The sequence below is a fragment of the Bison bison genome, unplaced genomic scaffold (assembly GCF_000754665.1).
Source record: "Bison bison bison isolate TAMUID 2011002044 unplaced genomic scaffold, Bison_UMD1.0 scf7180017864240, whole genome shotgun sequence".
In the NCBI taxonomy this organism is placed as follows: Eukaryota; Metazoa; Chordata; class Mammalia; order Artiodactyla; family Bovidae; genus Bison; species Bison bison.
The window spans coordinates 1,089,950-1,098,505 of NW_011494812.1; positions in this window are offsets into that span (position 1 = coordinate 1,089,950).

Sequence of the window (8,556 nt, forward strand, 5' to 3'; positions counted from 1 at the left end):
TTGGAGAAGACTCTTGAGAGTCCCTTGGACTGCAAGGAGATCAAACCAGTCAATCCTAAAGGAAATCAGCCCTGAATATTCATTGGAAGGGCTGATACTGAATCTGAAGCTCCAATTCTTTGGCCACCTGATGAGAACTGACTCACTGGAAAAGATCCTGATGCTGGGAAAGATTGAAGGCAGGGGGAGAAGGGGATGACAGAGGATGAGTGTTGAGGTCCTTTAATGGACTGGAACCTGGTGGTCCGGAGTCGACCGATAAGAAAGTAAAGGAGAGAGAAAGAGGCTGATATTCCTTGGTTTACACAGAAAGCCAATAAAGCCCCTGGCACAGGACTTGCTTTGTTCATGAAGGCCTCAGGTGCCCTCTCGAGGGGGTGACTGTGCAGAGAACCTTCTCAAGAGGGTCTTAGAAGCCCGGGCAGGAAAATGAACCCCCAGGGCCTCTTCACTCCAGGGGATAAGCCTGAAAAAGAGAAAGAAAGAGAGACAAAGAGAGCAAGACACGGGGACCAAAGCTATAATGGACCAGAGGTGTTTTATTCAACATTGTGTATTTATACCGTCTTATAAGGCAGCTATTTTCAGCAGAGATAAAATCAAAACTTACAAGTCATCAAGGAAACATGAGGTCATTCATATGAAAAAGAGAAGGTTATAAATAATCACCTTTACCATATGGTTCATAAAAAGGAAGAGGGTCGTAATAGTTGCTTATCACTGTATGTAAATGCATGCATACTTCAGCCCCCGGGAGTAGCTTGCTGCTCCACTTAATTCCTGAATATTCAGGAAATTAATAAGGAACAGAGAATTCCTGACAGATCCAAAACAGCACACAGGAAGCCTCCTGTTAAATGTTTCCTGACAGATGAGATGGCTGAATGGCATCACCGACTCAATGGACCTGAGTTTGAGCAAGCTCCAGGAGATGGTGAAGGACAGGGAAGCCTGGTGTGATGCAGCTCACGCGGTAACAAAGAGTCAGTGACTGAACAACAGCAACGACAAGGAAAAGTTATTTTTCTGGCTATAAGCTGTCCTAACAATACTCTCATCCAATGCACATTTTTCCTTTTCTCCCCAGGTATATCCAGGGCATATTCATATGACTGGAATCATGCAGGCAGGGAGAAATAGAAGATAAGAAGCCCAGGTAATAACTGAGTAGGGCCAAAAGAATGTTTTGTGTAAAACATCAAAAAATGGTATCACAGGATCTGAATCAGCAGTGAGGAGATGCCTAATTAAAAACCAACTTGAAAATGGTAAATGACCACTTATTAGTTTGTCCTGAGAATACAATTTGCCCTAAGATTATAATTTACTCAACTCTATGTTTACCAGTCTATACATTATTAGATAATATATAAATACTGGAGCTTCCCAGGTAGTACTATTGGTAAAGAATATACCTGCCAATGCAGGAAATGCAAGAGACATGGATCAGGAAGATATCTTGGGGAGGAAATGGCAATCCACTCCAGTACTCTTGCCAGGAGAATCCCATGGACAGAGGAACATGGCAGACTACAGTTCATAGGGTCACAAAGAGCCACACACAAGTCAGACAAGAGTCGTGTCTGACTCTTTGTGACTGTTGGCATGGATGGGCAAAATTTTTATTAGAACCAGAGAGGAAATATTTTATGCTTTTCAAATCCTATGTCTCTGTCACAACCCTTCAGCCCTGTGGCTGCAGCACAAAAGTAGCCATTGACAATATATAAATTAATGGATGTGGCTGTGTTCCACAAAGTTTGTTTTCAAAAACAGTCTATGTACCCGATTTGGTCCATGGACCATCATTGTATCCAAGGCTATTACTTAGGAATCTTTTTAAATACACACACACACACACACACACACACACACACACACGATATGCACTATTTTGAAGTGACTTTTCTCTGACTTTAGTGTTTCGAGACTATTTTCATCTGTCATTATGCCTAAAAAACTTTCCCTACCCAGAAAGTATTGACTCAGCAAAACTGTCTCAAGTGAATGTAGAGCCAATAGACATTCTTCCACAAATTTTTTGTTACTTAGACTTAGATGAAACTGACAAATGCAGAATTTTAGAGAGCCATACCTTGTACCTCAGAACTGGAAGGCAGTGCCCTTTATGTAATTTATTGATGGCAGAGATAACACCAGTAAACCCTGGTCGGAGCAGTGATCACAGTGGAATGTCATTTAAGTCCCTTTGAGGAAGAAAAAACTGGCATGTTAAGGTGATGAGGGTTTCCACCAGGCATCGAGTGAGTCAGAAGGAAATAAACCATTAGGAGGAAAGGAAGGAAATAAGCTATAATTGAAAGGAATCTACAAAATCATCACTTGGACTTCAATGTTTGTTCAGAAACTCTTTTCTAAATATCTTGATTATTGTTAATAGGAGAAGCATAGGAATATGATTATATAATTCCCCCAGAAACTAGACAATTGTGCATATTAATCAAAATGAGGCAAAGTTGCTCAATACGAATGATGTTGACTCTGCATGGGGGTTTACTCTGCTTGGCAGAGACCACATCTGTTTTGATTTTATGAATTTAGGGAAAGAAATTGGACTGTATTGCTGTTAATTTCCATTATGAGCATAAAACATAAACTTTCATTTTTTGTCATGCTGGCTCAGCTAGTAAAGAATCTGCCTGCAATGCGGGAGATCTGAGTTTGATCCCTGAGTTGGGAAGATCCCCTGGAGAAGGAAAAGGTTACCCACTCCAGTATTCTGGCCTAGAGAATTCAATGGACTGTAGTCCATGGGATTGCAAAGAGTCAGACACAACTGAGCGCCTTTCACTTCATAAAATATTATTTGGCAGATTTTAGGATGTCATAAACTTGTCCAGTATGAAAGATTAAGAGTGGTCATAATTTGTTTTTGTAGTTAGTCATTTCAGATATATCTGATTTCCCCCAACACAAAATGAGTCTAACTTTTGTTTCTTCAAAAGGAGCCATTATAAAAATTCAGAACAGCTTTCAATTTCTAAAGCAATAATCACATTAATTTTCTTCCTTCTGTTTCAGCTTGTAGGAATCTAAAACATTTAATTCTTTTGGCAACTTTTAAGCTGAGCATTATGTGGAACATTTTATAAACTGTGGCAGGCATCCTTATAACCTCCTGTTCAGGGTTTCAATCTCTGAATATTTTTCACCTTCTCATATGGATAATACATTCCCACATGGCCCTTTATAGTTCTGCTTCTAAAAGGCCATTAGAGAAAAGCATCAGGTTCAAATAATTCTTTAATATAAATCAAAACAAATTATAATTTTTTCTAATATCATCACCTTCATAGGCCTCTGAGTATAACTAAATTATCTTGTAAATCTGACTCCCTGGATACCTGGTGGAAATCCCGATCACACTGATATGCCACTTCTTCTGTTTAATTCTTCTTGAATGGCATGATCATGCTGTCCTTGGGAAAGATTATCAAATTCCATGGACACCACTTTTGGAATTTTGTTTGAGATTTTGTTTTATTAATAAGTCAATTCAGAGCAAGAAATATTTTTCTAATATTGATGTCCCATCCATGAATGTGTTCTATATCATCATTTATATAAAAATTCTATGTAAGTATAGATGTAAGTTTATAGGGATTTTCAAAGAATATCTCTTAAGTATTTTATATGTATTTTATTTTTATTACAAATTATATCTTTAATTATATTTATGATTGTTGATATTATACAATAATACAATGTTGCTTTTTTTCATTGAGAGGTATCTAGCAAGCTCGCCAACCGTATTAATGCTGACAATTTATCCATGGTTATCTATAAATGCTTCTTCATACTGTTCATGGGGTTCTCAAGGCAAGAATACTGAAGTGGTTTGCCATTCCCTTCTCCAGTGGACCACATTCTGTCAGACCTCTCCACCATGAACCACCTGTCTTGGGTTGCCCCACAGGGCATGGCTTAGTTTCACTGAGTTAGACAAGGCTGTGGTCTGTGTGATTAGATTGACTAGTTTTCTGTGCTTATGGTTTCAGTGTGTCTGCCCTCGGATGCCCTCTCACAACACCTACCGTCTTACTTGGGTTTCTCTTACCTTGGACGTGGGGTATCTCTTCAGGGCTGCTCCAGCAAAGCGCAGCTGCTGCTCCTTACCTTGAATGAGGGGTATCTCCTAACCACCGCCCCTCCTGACCTTGAACGTGGAGTAGCTCCTCTCGGGCCCTCCTGTGCCCACGCAGCCACCACTCCTTGGACGTGGGGTTGCTCCTCTCGGCGCGGCCCCTGATCTCGGGTGGAGGGTAGCTCCTACCAGCTGTTGCCCCTGGCCTCGAGCGTGGGGTAGCTCTTCTTTGCTGCCACCCCTGACTTTGGACGTCGGGTAGCTACTCTTGGCTGCCGCCCCTGACCTTGGGTGAGGGGTAGCTCCTCTCCACCATGCTTCTGCTCAGTCCGTCACAGCTGATGCACTTCTTTACCACTAGTACCACCAGGGAAGCCTGATGGTTAACTATGTGCTTAGATGGTACCTATATCTATAAATGTGTAAGTGCTCAATTGTGTCCTACTCTTTGTGATCCCATGGACTGTAGCCAGCCAGACTCCTCTGTCCATGGGGATTCTCCAGGCAAGAATACTGGAGTGGGTTGCCATGCCCTCCTCCAGGGGATCTTCCCAAGCCAGGGATCAAACCCAGGTTGCCCACATTGCAGGAGGATTCTTTACTAGCTGAGCTACCAGGGAAGCCCATGGTTATCTATGCTTCAGTGTAAATATCATCTAAAAATAATTCAAGTTTTATCCAGTGCTTATACTTTTAATTTCTTATTCTTTCTGCTTATTTGCTGTAGTAGCCAGGACTACCTATAAAAGGTAGATTTGAAGTTACATGCAGAGTACATCATGAGAAACGCTGGGCTGAAGGAAGCACAAGCTGGAATCAAGATTGCCGGGAGAAATATCAACAACCTCAGATATGCAGATGACACCACCCTTATGGCAGAAAGTGAAGAGGAACTAAAAAGCCTCTTGATGAAAGTGAAAGAGGACAGTGAGAAAGTTGGCTTTAAAGTTCAACATTCAGAAAATGAAGATCATGGCATCCGGTCCCATCACATGGCAAACATATGGGGAAACAGTGGAAACAGTGGCTGACTTTATTTTTGGGGGCTCCAAAATCACTGCAGATGGTGATTGCAGCCATGAAATTAAAAGATGCTTACTCCTTGGAAGGAAAGTTATGACCATCCTAGACAGTATATTAAAAAGCAGAGATGTTACTTTGGCAACAAAGGTCTGTCTAGTCAAGGCTATGGTTTTTCCAGTGGTCATGTATGGATGTGAGATTTGGACTATAAAGGAAGAATCTATGCTTTTGAACTATGTATGGTGTTGGAGAAGATTCTTGAGAATCCCTTGGACTGCAAGGAGATCCAACCAGTCCATCCTAAAGGAGATCAGTCCTGGGTGTTCATTGGTAGGACTGATGTTGAAGCTGAAACTCCAATATTTTGGCCACCTGATGCGAAGAGCTGATTCATTTGAAAAAACCCTGATGCTGGGAAAGATTGAAGGCAGGAGTAGAAGGGGACCACAGAGGATGAAAATTGTTGGATGGCATCACTGACTCAATGGACATGGGTTTGGGTGGACTCCGGGAGTTGGTGATGGACAGGGAGACCTGACGTGCTGCGGTTCATGGGGTCGCAAAGAGTCGGACATGACTGAGCAACTGAACTGAACTGAACTGAGAAGTTGTATTACTTATTAATTTTGTTTTGTCCTTGATCTTAAAAGAAATGTTTTCATACATTACTATTAGTTCTGCTGTATGATTTTTAAAAGTGCCCTTTATAATAAGGAAGCTATTTTCATTTGTAATTTTATTATTGTGTCTTATTTTAAATTATGAATCATTAATGGTGTTTATTCTTGATCAAGAGATAATCATCATGGGTTTTATTTTTTAAACAGTTAATATTATCAATTATATTATGCACTTTTCAAATGTTAGATTAATCTTTCATTTCTGAGATTCAGTCATTACTTGATAATTATTGAAATGTGGCTTAGGACTTTTCAGATGGCGAATTTTGCATTGATGTTAATGAGTGAGACTGGCCTCTGATTCTTTTCTTCATGTAGTGGTTTTATTTATTTCAGTATTAGCATCCACCAAGATTTCTAAAATGTGTTAAGTTGTACTTCCAGTGTATCTGCTTTCTGAATAAGTTCTATAAAAAAAAAGAAATTACCTTTCTCTTCAGTATTTGGAGGAATTTGCCTATTAAGCCATCTTGGCCCGTAATATTTTAACTTCTAATTCAATATTACTAAGATTTCCTACTGCTTCTGAAGTTGTGTGTGCTCAGTCACTTTAGTCCTGTCTGACTTTTTGTGACCCTATGGACTGTAGCCTGCCAGGCTTCTCTGTCCATGGAATTCTCCAGGCTAGAATACTGGAGTGGGTTGACATGCCCTTCTCCAGGGGATCTTCCAGACCCAGGGATCACCCACATCTACTGTGTCTCCTGCATCTCCTGCATTGCGTGCAGATTCTTTTACCACTGAGCCCAAGGAAGCCCTTCTGAAGTTGATACTAGTAATTTGAATTTTCAGAAAATGAATCTAGCTAATTAAAATTTTAATTGTTGACTGTATGTTGTTAATGTGCTGTGCTCAGTTGCTTCAGTCGTGTCTGACTGTGAGCTCCATGGACTGTACCTGCCAGGATCCTCTGTACATGGGATTCTCTAAGCAAGAATACTAAAGTGGATTGCCGTGCACTCTTTCAGTGGAACTTCTCAACCCAGGGATAGAACCTACATCTCTTGCATCTTCTGCATTGGCAGGTGGCTTCTTTACCACTAACACCATCATCTTATTATCACTTTAAATTTTGTAGTTTAAACCTGTATTTGTATCAAATTTTTATTTTTAATATTTCTTATTTTTACTCCTTTCCACTTTTATTCTTTGTTAGTCTGTCAAGGGTTTACTTTTGTTTTAGAACCAACTCTTTGATTTATATATCTCCTTTGCTATATACTAATTTTTATTGTTGATTTCTGTTCCATATTTATATTTTTCTCCCTTCTACTTTCTTTGTTTTCTCTTCCTAATATTATTTCTCCAAGTGCCTAAAATTTGGATGCTTGCTTCACTAATCAATTTTGCACAATTTTTTTATGATGTAAACATTTAAAGCTATGAATTTCTCTCTAAGAAATAATTTAGCTTTATCCCATTAATTTCAAAGTTATAATTTTTATTATTGTTTAAGGCTAAATGTTTTCTACTTTCCCTTATAGTATACTCTTAGATTTATAAATTGTTTAGAAGTGTTTTTTAATATCAAACAAAAGGATATTTTAAATTTGTCATTTATTTATTACTAATTTGATTACATCATGATTTAGAAACTAATCAACATAATATTAATTCTCTTAACTGTGTCAAGGCTTATTTTCACTTATTTTTTGGTTTTATTGACATACAACTGACAAGTAGAAACTGTATATTTTAAGGTATACAGCTTGATGTTTTGCTATAGGTATCCACTGTGAAATGATCACCATAATCAAACTAATTAAAATATCCATTACCTTACACACTAATGATTTTTCTTTCTTTCTTCCTTCCCTCCTTTCCTCCCTTCCTTTCTCTTTTTTTAAATAGAACTCTTAAGAACTACCCTGCCCTTTTAGTAAATTTCAAGCATACACTACAGTATCATTGATGGTTGCCATGCTGTATGCTCAATCTCCAGAACAAAAAATATACATTTTCAGTGGGCTTTATATTATAGCTTAACATTTGTTTAATTTGACTTGCACTTGAAGTCCATCTGTATTCTATCTATGTTCCTTCACCATATCTGCCTGGTAAATATTTACTCAGGAGAGGGTTTTCAAACATTTTACTATGATAGTGCGTGTGTTAGCTTTCCTGACAGTTTCCCCTTCTGATTGCCACAAACGCTGAAAGCCACAGCCCTCCTCCATGGCAGAGAGCAGAACAGACAAACCGGGCAAGTTGGTTCCCAAGAAGAGGAAGAGATGACTGGGCTACACGCGCCTAATTCCTCTATTAGTCTCACCGATCAGATTAGATAAATGGCTCTCAGACTTGAATTTGTTTCACATTGCCTTGAGGCTTGCTAAAATACAAATTGTTACATCCCAGACTCAAAGTTTCTAAAAGTTCTCTGATGCACATTCTCATTAAAATTAAAACTCCAAATCTATGATTAAGGTTTTACCTGAGAAGATTCCAGGTGATGTGTCGAGCTTCATTTCTCTCACAATTAATAATTCTGCGTTTGGGGAAGCTTAAAAAAGCTTACTGCCTTGTTCACTGAATCAAAGAACTAAAGGAATTGCCTATAATTTCTTATTTTTAGAACTTTATGACTGTAGGGAAAAAAATACCTCTCCAAAACTAACTCTGCTAGCTCATATAAATCATGCGTGGAAAGATTTCCTCTAGTTAGCCTACATTTAAATGATAAGTCATACATAGTCTGATTTTTAGTTTCATACAGAATATGAAAAATCCATAGCTGAAAGGAATGAT